The sequence below is a fragment of the Phalacrocorax aristotelis genome, chromosome 1 (genome assembly GCF_949628215.1).
Source record: "Phalacrocorax aristotelis chromosome 1, bGulAri2.1, whole genome shotgun sequence".
NCBI lineage: Eukaryota > Metazoa > Chordata > Aves > Suliformes > Phalacrocoracidae > Phalacrocorax > Phalacrocorax aristotelis.
Genome location: NC_134276.1, coordinates 25,710,067 through 25,722,559, shown reverse-complemented (window position 1 = coordinate 25,722,559; position 12,493 = coordinate 25,710,067). Strand labels below are relative to the sequence as shown.

Here is a 12,493-nt window from a genome sequence, read left to right as displayed (position 1 = left end):
TGCCCTGGTGAGTTTTTTAGATGATCTGCCTTTATCATGGGGTCCTTGGGGGGGACTGTCTTCCTCACTGAGGCAACTTTTAGTGAGATAGTGCTGGTAAACAGATCCAGTCCAGTGTCTTCCTTTTAATCTTGCATTTGGGCAGGAGGGGAAAAAAGTGGTCTAAGCTGATACAAACTTGTTTTTTCGTCCAATGGACTGCATTCTCCTGGTCATTTGGAGCACATCTGGGGACTGCCAGCCCCTGACCCTTCCTATTCTGTAAGGATTTGTAGGATGGTGTGCTCAGGCTCCAGCCATTTTGGCTACTGCCCATACCGACCCTGCGTTTTTATACGTCATCTCTAAGGTCTCTTCCCTACCTGGAAACATCCTGCATGTGGCCACCACAAAGGTGCCTTCCTGAGTGTGCTACTTCTTTCAGGTAAAACATCTCAGAACATATTTTACACACATTGCACATTATCCCACTTTTTAATACATTTTGTCTTTTTTTGTATTTTGCAATATAGAACATGACAAGCATAGGCTGGGTGGTAGCAGCTGCCTCTTGTTTTTTTATCAGATATTGTTAAAAACAGAAAATTAGATTTTAAAAAAAGAAGGGGCCTTTGTAGGCTGTGGAACATTATAAAACCTCCCACTGAATGTCTGTGCAGGACATGCAGCAACAGTAAAACTGTTATGTATTAAATGAGTTCGGAGTAGGGGCCAACTGAATGCAATGCATAAGTGCTTTACTTATTCATTTATAACCCTAACCTAGAATCATGAATTTTTGCTGTCCCATAAAAAGGGTGACTTTATGTGACCCGTTAAAGCCTTCAGCATTAAGTGGCATTAAGTTGATGGCTACTTGTTTTGTACCTTTGGTAAAAAATTATGTATACATCAAGTAGGCTTTGCTTGTAATGTACTCATAATCCTCACAAGCAAAACTCCCACCCAAATCTAGCTATCAAGCTTGATTTCTTGAACTTAGCAGAAAGGACACCTCATTAAAAATATGGGGGTATAATAGGCCACCCAGGCAATTTTTTTTTGGCTAGGACATTGCCTTAATTAAGTAATTGTAAAGTCACAATAATAATAGGATTCTGATTTAAGCAGATAAAAGCCAGGAGAGCTACATTAAATCCAGTTTCCATCCACTGAACACATCCAGACGAGCTAAGCTCCCTCACTGTTTGAAAAACATTTTTGCACAGAGGGACAGACAGGATGGGCCGAGGTTGAGTCCTGAATGTTCTGGGGTTTGCGTATTTAAATCAAGCCCTTAACATTGTTTTGTTCCTTAATTACCTCTGGTTTGTTGATTTATTCATGCTTTTGAAGTCAAGTAGATTCGGTAAAACATAATTATCCTGTGTAACATAAAAGCTCCTGTTAAATCTCTGGACATTATAGACAAAAGCAAAGGATTGACTGAGGGAACTTTTGTGGAGATGGTCTTCCACCTACAGGTAAAAACAGTGGTAGCTGTCTCTTAAAGGTCAAACTGAGTTACTGAATTACAAATGAAATGGGAGGTCTTGTGAAATCACTGGTTAGGGCTCTCTCAGTTCTTGAAATCTGCCAAGACAGCCAACAATTTGGGCAGAAGGTGAATGGGAACCAGTGGTCCTGCAGGAGGGTTGGTGGCTGGAGCATCTTCATGGAGCACTGCTAGGAGGAACGAAAGCTGGACTTAGCTATTCTGTATGAAATGACCTGTCCATTTGGGGGTGACTTTGGAGCAAATAGGAGTGCTATTTGCTATAGCACTTGTTACACAGGGTTTGAACAGGGATGAAAACTGTGAACGGCAGTCCTTTGCCAGCCATAAGCACTGACGTGCAGTTGAAAAGTCACAACGTAGTCCCACCTGGCTTAGTTTTGGGGAAATATTTGGAGCTTGCACCTACTCTGTGCCACCCATGTTCCTGGGATCCCCATATCTGCACCCTAAACCTCAACTCCAAAAAGCACATCTGCATCTTCTTTTTCAGCGCAGCAGAGCATAGAATCCAGGCATTACTCCTTCCCTCTGTCTCTCGTGTGTCTGTGTGTCCCAGCTGGTACGCCTAGAGCAGGGCATGGGTCCTTGCTTGTCAGAGAAGGATTTAGCAAATTGTTTGCTCAGGAGATGTTAATTTGTCACATCCCTCCACCAGTGGCTAATGACTAACTTGGGCAGCTCTGTTGTATTAACTTGGTTTGCAGGAATATGCACACAGATGACCAGGAGCAAATGTGGTAGATACAGGCGCAATGATGGGTACCTCTCGTCTTGTGCTTCTGAGCCACTGAATTCAAAATATGGATGTATGTTAATATTTAGCACTTACATAGTGCATTAAATCTCCATAGGCCTGTAGAAACATGTCTCATGTATATATCCAAATTAATAGAAGAGGTAATCAAATCACACATAGTATTCAGTCTTTTCATCACTTAACCCAATGAGGAATGAAGACACTATTTTGTTTGGACTGTAATTGCTTATACATACCTGAAAATACCATCCCATATTCTCAGTTCTTTGTAAAAACACCACGAGTTTGTCATGACAAGAACATTTCAGACAGCTGCATAATGAGTTAGCTTCACTTTTTAACTAAACTGAAAATTAGGAGACTGACCCAGATCTCAGTGGGATATCTTCATTGGAGTTTTTCAGTGAACTTGGGTGCTGAACGAGCTAAACCAGTTCATTTTTTAAAAATTGGTTAAAAATCCTCTTTCAGAAAATAGTCTTGAAAGCCTGGTACTGATAATGAGCATGCTGGCAGACCTTTAAGGCAGCAGTGAACACCCTCATGCTTCATATTATTTATTTATATTACATTCATATTGCCCACCCGAGCTTCCAGAGCAAATTCAATAGACAGCTATAGTTCTGCCTTAATTCCTCAGCCCTGGTTGCTATGGCATCCAAGTTAGGAAAATATCTGCCAGCTCCAGGTGGCTGAGCACGCAGGTGGGTGAAACATGAGCAGTAATTTAGGGAGCCATGAGGTGGTTATCCTGTGACCAGCGGGTATTGTCCATGGTTTTTGCAAAAAGGGGCGAGGAGTTGTGAACGTCACTGGGAAACCTGGGCTTTATTTAGCTACAGTGAAAGAAGCAGCCTGCACCAGCAACCTATGTTTGTACTGAGAGGCTCTGGTAGTGAGCTATGAAATAATTTAATGAACTATTCAAATTAAATACAAAATCAGAGATTAGAAGGGGCTGGCTGGTATCACCTATAGTCATGCTCAATAGCATCTCGCTCTGTGATTCGCTGCACTCAGCTCAGTGGGATTATAATCGTTGTGGAATAAGGCAGCAGAACTGAGCCTTCAGGTTAAAGGCACATATAATGAGAATTGTAAGTACTGTGCAAAAAAATCCTTTCTTTTTTACAGTCTTGGTACTCAGAATTTGTCCCTTGAGATCTGCATAATATAATACAAATAGGATGTACAAAATCAAACTTTTTAGTCTTAACTATGTTCAGGATCAATATTCAAATGCTTCGGTAGAGTTTCTTCCCCCATTGAGTTGTCAGTGTTTTAAGTCACTTTAATAGCAAGAATTAATTTTCATTGAAAGCAATTTTTTCCCAACATTTCTTTGTTTCCTGTAAGAAAAAAACAAGAAAAAGAACAAAGGCTACCAAACAAAATACAACTTGTCTAAAATCTCATAAAAGCTCTTACACAAGAATCTATCAAGCCTGGGAAAATATGTGCTCTTTTGTAAAAACATATTTTTCCTTGAAGTCACTGCTAGATTGCAAAAGTTCACATAACATATTGGTATGTGTATGTGTTTATGTAAGACGGACCTCTGTATTTCACTTTCTGATGTCAGTGTTGCCTTGGCAACTGTATTTTATTGATTAGTAGAATATATGTAATTTGTTTCAGAGCTGCATCATCCTACAAGTTCATTTTTCTTTGTGAGAAGTGGTTTAATTTTCTTATTCTCTGAGTAAATTTGTTTTTCTGATATGAGAAATAGCATTCTTTTGATATTTTTGGAGGTGTTTCTGTGGCTATACACAAAACCCAATGAAATTTGACAAATGCATGCTGATAAAGTAATTAAATAGTTTATCTGCTGATACATGCATTTCTTATGAAAGGTCTTTTGCTGTATCTGTTAACCTAGTATCTTATCTGTAGCTTCACTGGTAACCAACTGGAGACTCTGTCCATGCAGTTCCAGTTATTAGATCTGCATGGTGGTTTTCCTCCAGAGATTTCAAATTCCAATTAGAAATACTTCACAGGATCTCTTTTAACTAAATATTATTATAGAATTTATTTTACACTTAGATAAGCTGAGCTTTGGAAAACTCACCCTCAAATAAGAGTAAATCTGAAATAGTACTGAGAGTAGCTCCTGAAACTCAAGAATCTTTTACTCTTGTTCTACGCATTGTGGGTTTGTCAGGTCTAAGTGTTAGCTGCTGACTTAGGACAGTCGTGCTTAACGAACCCATAGTCCCATTGCCAGTCCTATTTCTGTGAGTGCTGGTCACATTTACAAGAAGTGGTGGGCCTGACCTGAAGACCGTTCATTTTCACACAAACCGAGCAGGGGAGACAGTGGAAAGGGTAGGCAGGGTATCGTGTCTTGGTTCAGCTGGTGCCTTTGCCTGGCACAGCTGGAGAGGTCCACATAGATTTACCAAATATCCTCCTGCTTTTGGTTTTGTCCTTTCCCCTTGTGTTTATTTGTTTCATGGTTTATGAGTATCACAGGAGTCAAATCAAGCAGGAGAGCAACAAGAAAAAAATAGGAAGGCCGAGGAGGAGGAGGAGGAGTACGAATAATGGATGGGAAAGAAATGGACGTTCAGCCAGATGTTGATGTAAAAGCTGTCCTTTTTATGAAGAACTGAAAGCATAGCCATCTCTACAGTCCTAATATTAACAATTTACAAATTATAGCAGTGATTGTATTTATATGTCATACAGAGTGTAAATGATGGGAATGGGTTGTCAACACACATGGGAAAACAAGTCTGAAAATCTCTAGCACTTTCTTTAAATATAATAGTTCCTGACAATTAAATATCCCATTGGTTGTTATCTAAATATTTATCTTCAGTGAAATTACAAGAAGTCCACAGTCAGAGAAAACCCACACTCTTCTGTTCCCTGTCTTAAAGATTAAATTATGAAAAGCTTGGTTTCTGTTTTTATCCTGTTTTATTTTTGTGGATAACTTCGAAAAAAAAGGAGAAAAGAGTCCGCTATTGATGGCAAGCAGGGACAAAGGCACTGTTACTAGATTGTGGTTTTGAAGGCTATTTACCATGCTAAGTCAGAGACCGTAATGTGAAATCATGTTTTTAATCTTTTGGATTGAAACATTCAACAACAGGCCTTCCTAGCAACAAGGCTCCACCTAACACAGAGCCTCATTTTCTTGCACAGATCCTGCAGTTTTACATGGATTTTCTGGGCCAGTCTTTGGCAGCAGCAACATTAATTTATTCCAGATGAAAGTCAGCCCCACTATAATTAGCAATACCATGGTATTTGTCTGAAAAATAAAGAAACACTGGCATTTGCTGGAGAGGCCCTGTGTCTTCTGGAGAACCCAGTCCATTTAATTCAAGCTTTTAGGTACCTGGGGTTAAGCAGATGGTCCAGTCCATTTGTCATAGCTGCTGAAATTCCTTGTATGGTCTAAGGAGAGCAGCAGTTGCCTAGCGAAGACCTGCAGAGGGAGATCCGTTTCCCCTCTCCATCCATCCACTCACCCGAGGATGATTCAGTCCTCCTCATTCAAGTAAATACCTCTTCCACTGGGAATATAGAGGAACAATAAGAAATAAATGCTGGTACCTCCACGCAGTTGGGATCCATTTACTCATTTGAAGATGGATGTGACTTATCTTCCTTTTGCATAATAACCCAAGAATTAGAGCACTCACCCCAGAGAGAGGAGGTCCTGGGCTCTACTCAGTCTGAGTAGGCTGAGCTCACATCTCAGAGAAGCTAAACTCAGAGAAGCTAAATTCCTCCCTTCATAGGATGACCATCCGTAAGTCTCCGTGCTTTTTTTTCTTATCCTTTCTTTTTCTGCCTGTCTTTGAGGACTGTAAACTCTGTAAGGTACCAGCTTGTTTGTCATTAAACATTTGAGCAGCCGTGACTGTTGTAAGGTTCTGGTTTTGGCTGAGGTTTGTAATGAAATATAAATAATAGTAACCCTTGTGCAAATTTCTCCCTTTGCACGGCAAAAAGTGCTAAGTAAAAGCTTTGTTCTCATAGATGCATTACATGGTTTTGGCTGGTATTGGTGCAAAGTTTGCCTTGTACGTCCTTTGGCTGTGACATGGTTTGTGGAACAGAGGATGAGTGTCCAGTGACTGGACTTGATGTGTATTTTAGGGAACGGCTGGCTGCTTGATGGTTTTCTACAGGCATGATTATTTCCTCATTTTTGGTTGTCCCTTCTACGGACATTTGTGACAGAGCTTAGTAGATCTGTGGCACTGAGAAATACAGTGCTCCAGGGTCCTTTCTTGCAAACGACTCTTTTAGGACCTTTTTTTGGACCTGGGAAAGTACATAGTTCAGAGCAGAGGTAGGCTGCAGAGCTCCTACTCAGTGCCACAGCCGCTCAGCATCTTCTTTTGGAGTTACTAAAGAAGGCAGCGGTAGGAGGGACAGGGCTGTGGGGACAATGTGAGGGCATTATGCTGTCAGGACATTATGCAGTCAGTCCTGCAACACTGGCGAAGAATGCAGCAATGATATGTTCCTTGTATGAGTCACTCTGAAGCTGCCAAAAATTGGAGCAGCCCATTTCCCCATGATGAGTAGTGGTTGACCTTTATTCCCATCTTAGAGAATATTGTAAATTTGAGCTAAATTAATTGCTTTCTGAGGACTGGCACCAGCGCAGCCTAGTTTCCTACGAATTTGGATTCCTTCCCCCCACCTCACTGAAATCAAGTCCTTACTTCCCCTCTTCCATGCCGCTCCCCAGACCTCTCTCCCATCCCTTAAATATTTGTCGGGAAAGTGGTATGTAGGCTGTGGCTGATTCAGAGTGCTCTGTACTCTTTAGCCAACTGTCTGCTGCTTCTCAGCATGGATAATGGGTCACCCCACAAATGCCTTTCCCTTACTGGAATACTAATTTGTACACCTTTCTCAACCCAGCACCAGCTTTTCTAAAACATAGTATCTTTGAGACCTGGCCCCCCATCAGATTTGACTGAAACTGGCCATTAGATTCTGAAATTATACTAGGATGCAGGGGGTTGTCCTGGAGAGACAGGTGGTATGAATATTATTTCCTTAGGAAGCAATAACACAAGCAGAATTTAAAAGCATTATGAGGAAATTAATAGGTGAAGCTCTATGACTTGTGGAGACAGACATAAAGGGAACAAAATTTTAGGTTTGCCATAAAATCTTTTAAATTATTTTAGTGAAAAATTGTTGAGCAACTCATCATAAGGAAAATATGGGCCTCACCCTGCCAGTTCATCCCTAATGTATTCCAGCCCAGCGGATGGATAGCCAGTGATGAATTTGGTCTGAGCTTATCAAGCATAGTAAACTATACAGCTTATAGATGGCTAAAGTTATATCAGTATATTGCACCTGTAAAGTGTCATTTATTTTGGTTATCGTCTACTTTGCCACCTTTAAAAGTATTACTAACTCTATGTACCTTCTATTAAACAACATTTAAGAGAAGTAAATTTGCATATAACATCTCAAACTGTATCGAAAAGTATGTACAGTCAAGGAGAGTTTTAGAAATTCATGAATGCTGTGTTAAGCCTTCTATCTCCTTCTGTGTCTCCCCATCCACAGTTATAAAAGTATCATGGCTCACACATATGGTTTATTCTTCAGAATATTAAAAAAAAAATTAACTATGAATTGTCAGGAGTTTTTTCTATTGATTTGGAGCTTGTCTTGAACTATCCAAGGACAAATCACCTACTGGCAGTTCAAGAAAGGTATCCAGAGATGCTGCTGGCTACTCTTGAAACTTAATTTTCTTCTTGAAAATCGGATTGACACAAATTGTTCAGTAAAAGTCACAGAAATTGAATATTTTACTGTACCAAAAGTATTTAGCATACAGAACGCACCAAAGTGTTTATGATTTAGGAGTTATCCTTTGCTTTCAGACCTCGGGCAGCTTCCTCCTAAAGCTGTTCTAGTATTTTTTATCAGTCTGAATCCGCATAATCATTTCTCTGTTTCAGTCTGTGCTGATCCACCATAATACACTTGGGTGGACCTTCAGAGTGTCCACTTGGCTTAGGATCTTCTTGTGCTGTCACCACTTCTGCAAGTGGGAGTTAGGAGAGTAGTGGGCAGAGACTGGCTTCAGCTTGGTGAGGCAGGTCTCCCCAGTTCCCCCAGTACTCTGTAGGGAGGAGCTGTTCAGAGTGCGAACCTAACATCGCATTGGTTTACTTTCTTAAAATGCACCATCACTTGGAAGTCTTTAACCCGAATGTATGATGTGTCTAGTCTACAAAGACTGTTCTGAATTAGACTGTCCCAGGGAGGGGGACTCTGTCTTATTCCACAATGTACAAAATGATTCTCAGTTCTCAGTTCATGTCAGTTTATGTGCACCAACTCCTGCACCGAGTAGGACTTGTGTACACATACACTTCAGGAGAGAAATGTCTGCTTGAAAAGCTTGACCCAAAATGTTAATGTCAGGGAGAGTGTACTCTGCTATTTGCACAGCAGGACATACAGTTTCTGCATGAGAACAGTAATAAAAATATACTCATTATTTATCAAATGAGACTTCTAGTGTGTTTTCACACTGTTGGATATCACTGCACAGTCCATCTGGTGTGATACTGGGTCTCCTCAGGGAGAAAATGCAAAGCACCATCTTGGGCTGTCAGAGCAGTATCCTTATCTCACGGAATGCCCTCAGGGAGCAGAGCACTCCTGGAAAAACATCTAACCTGAAGGCCCTGAGCATTAACCAGGAAGCCCGTCAGTGCTCATCTCAACTGGCAGAAAAATAACCCTCCTGAATAAAGGAGCACAGTATTAAAATAGCAATGCTAATATTATTCCTTCAGAAACTTGGTAGAAGTTAAACTTTGCTTTTGAAAATGTAATTTCTCTGGGTGTGGGTAGGGATGTGAGGGGTTTCCAAGTGGCAGAGTGTTCATCCAGAAGGAATATGGGTGAGTGGGGAATTTAACAGGTAAAGCACTGAGTATTTTTTTACCTGCAGTCACAAAATGCTTCAGGGAGAGAGCCTCTCGTAAACTAAGGACAGGAGGAGATTTTAAAAAGGGATGGGATTGCATGAGCCAGTACCTACCTTGAATCTAAGATTCTATCTAAGAAATATATTCAGATTAGGGACATACTCAGTGAGCCCAAATTTGAATATTTCTGATGTGTCTTCCCCTTAGCCCTCTTTAGAGTGGGCAAATCAATAATTCTTTCAGGACATCTTTTGTATTTGATTGCAGGTATACATTTTCCTATTTGAATCAACATATTGTCTTTAGGAAATTATTAAAGAGAGGAAGAGACATGGTAGTCTCAAGGTAGCACATGCTCATTGCAGATTAATTATTTACTTTCCCAACTGAAGTATTTTAGTGCAAATGTCCAAAGTGGACAAAGAAAGAGATGACTGTAAGGTTACTGTAGTGAGCTCCTAGAAGCTTTTGTAGGTGGTCAAATTCACATACCTGAGAAAACAGTGGCAGAGACAGGGGGCAGGAATTATATTAGGAAAACAATTCTTGGAAGTAAGATTTGGCAGTCTGGAGACTGCTTTTTAGAAGAAGATTCTGACTCTGGTTAGGATGGAGGATTTTAGGAGAAACATAAGGTTGGAAACTAAAATTGTTTGTAAATATACTCAGTTGTGCTTTTTATTAAAGGAAATTGTCACTAACTAGCAGTCCCTGCAAGTACTGTGAAAGCATGCATCTCAGATGTACACAACAAGCTACGTATATCACAGCTTGGAGTCAAGGTAGATGCCCAGTACCGTGTGCTTTTAATTCTTGGTGACTATTACAGGTATTTCCAGTAGAAAAATATTTTGCGGGGGCTGGCAGAAGGGACCTAAATATCTTACAAATTTTGTATGGATGAAATAATTATTAAATAAATTCCTAGGTAATTCCAAGGTAAAAACCCACAGTAAAGCTATGCATTATATTTCATCTAAGGATAATCTTCCACAAATGGGGACTCATTTGTGATGCTGTCCTTTCTCATTTTTTTCATCTCCTGAAAGCCCTATTTGCCTTAGGGGTATGGTATCATTGTGGTAAAAATGAGCTGGTGCTATACATCTCATGATTGACTGCCATACTTTGAGGAGCTCCGTTAGTGCACAGCTCTTAAAGGCTGCTTTGGAAGGGTGTTTACACTTACTGCAGATGCTAATGCCCTGATGTCTTCCAAAATTATAGAGGAGAACATTTTGCCTTTTCATTTCAAGGCATCATAAAGTCTTGGAGACTTTTGAGGCCAGTTGCCAGATGTGATTAGAATTTAATGGAGCACAGCAGTTGTACCTGATCCCCCTCACAGACACTTGAATAACAGCTTTTCCTAAGACTACCTTTTTAAATGGTTCTTTTTGCATCTGTATTTCTCTCCTTTCTGACCACAATGACAACTTCCTTATAAAAAATGGAAAACAATAGTAGAGGACATCTGCAGATTTTTTCATGCAATTCTCTGCAAAATCTAGTAGGATTCAGTTCATTGCACACAGAGTGTGCGACCAAGACAGACTGTAAACTGAAGCATAAAACTGAGTCAACAGGTATTAAGCTGGGAAGTTCAGTGATACAGGAGTTGCCTTCGGTAACGCTCACACTCAACACGTGCAAATTGAAATGTAGCAAACTGGATTTTGGGAAAATTGCATTGCTTCAAAACCTGTCTCCATTGGAAGAGAGAGTAAATATCATCTCTCCTCTGTGCTATTACCTCAGCTCGAGATATTTTAAAGGAGAGGAAATAGAAAAAAGCAGGTGGTGAGGAGGTGTGCGATCTCTGCATTGATGCTTTAGGAGGTCATTGGGGAGTGTTACTGCTCAGGCTCTGAGACTGAAGAAAAACAATAATATGACAGCAAAGTGATACTAATTAATGCTTCTTTACTACTTTATGTATGCTGAGCATTGCAGAGACACCAGCTAAATGTAGAGACTTGGTTATACATAGGGAGATTTGGTTCTTCAAATCCTGTCAATCTTTTTGAACATTTATATGTAAGTATATACTTGACTGAGCATTTTTCTTTGCAGAAGCAGAGAAAAACAGTGATTGTTATCTGTGAACTATTCATAAGGCTCTGTATACAAAAGCTTTTAGGGCTAAATTCTGATATTTTCACTCACACTAAATAGAAATGTACTCTTCAAGTTATTTACTAGTAGTAAGAGGGTCTGGTGCTTGCCAAAGATGTTCACTGTGAAATACTGTTTTGGAGAGGTATTTGTCACTAAGATTATAGTTTGGGGATTTTCTTCATTTGAAAGAACATACTCCTGGCTGGTCAGACACACTTCTTGTTCATTGTGCCCTGTAGAGGATAACCATGGGCTATTTAAAAGAGCAATATTTGCCTGACACAAATATTGTTCTCTTAAAAGTGGATTTTCGTGATAATCCATCACACTGTCATGACATGAGTACTCACAGTTACTCATAGTCACTGCAGTTACGTAGTTCCCCCCAACAGGATACTGTTAAATAAACAATGTTATATGAGGAATTGGCAATTTTCTCTTCCATGTTTCACCCAAAGTGTATTCTTGGCTTTCCATTCACTGGTATTTTTGCTTTCCTGGAGTCTGTGCTGCTGCCTTCTGAAACTCACCATTGTGCAGACCTCTCATCCAAACAAATCTGTGATAGTTTGGAGAGACCTGCTCTTTAGTATTCATCAGAAGAAGTGAGGGTTAACTCATCTGGGTACTGCAGCTAAGGTTATCATGCAGCACACCTTACAAACTCTGGAAAGCAGCACTGTATGAAATGCCACCATTTCTGTAAGCAGGGATGTAAATGGTGCTGATATGCCAGCAAGGCAGGAATATAAGATAGTGTTTGGAGGAAAATATGAGAAACTCACTGAGTTTCTGCTGAATAGCTACAGATGTGGCAATCCAGAGGTAAATGCAAGTGCTGGAAAAGTAAGCAGCGCATTCCAGCCGCAGCAGCTGAACACTGCTCAAGTTAACATCTCCACCTGAGAACAGAGCTGGAAATGTATCATCAAAACATCTACTTCAGCATTGAGTAGTGAATTTGCCACCTAGCTGGTTTGAGAGCAAAGCAACCTGTTTGGTCAGGTGTATCTGAGAGTATAGATTTTTTGGAGTTATCCTGAATCCAGGTTTCCTCTAAGGAAGAGTAAATATTAGTCCTGCGGCTTTCAGCAGAGTGGATTAGATGAACTTTCACTCTCCACTTTGGCCTTATTTTCTATGGTTAATTTCAACTTCTTAGATGAAGGCTTTTTAAGA

At 40.2% G+C, this 12,493-nt stretch overlaps 1 protein-coding gene across 8 annotated transcripts in view; it reads left to right on the top strand.

Moving 5' to 3' along the window:
* The window catches only part of STARD13 (StAR related lipid transfer domain containing 13), a 309,280-nt gene that overhangs the window by 233,723 nt on the left and 63,064 nt on the right, over nt 1-12,493 (top strand). The gene's annotated exons all lie outside the window — the stretch shown is intronic.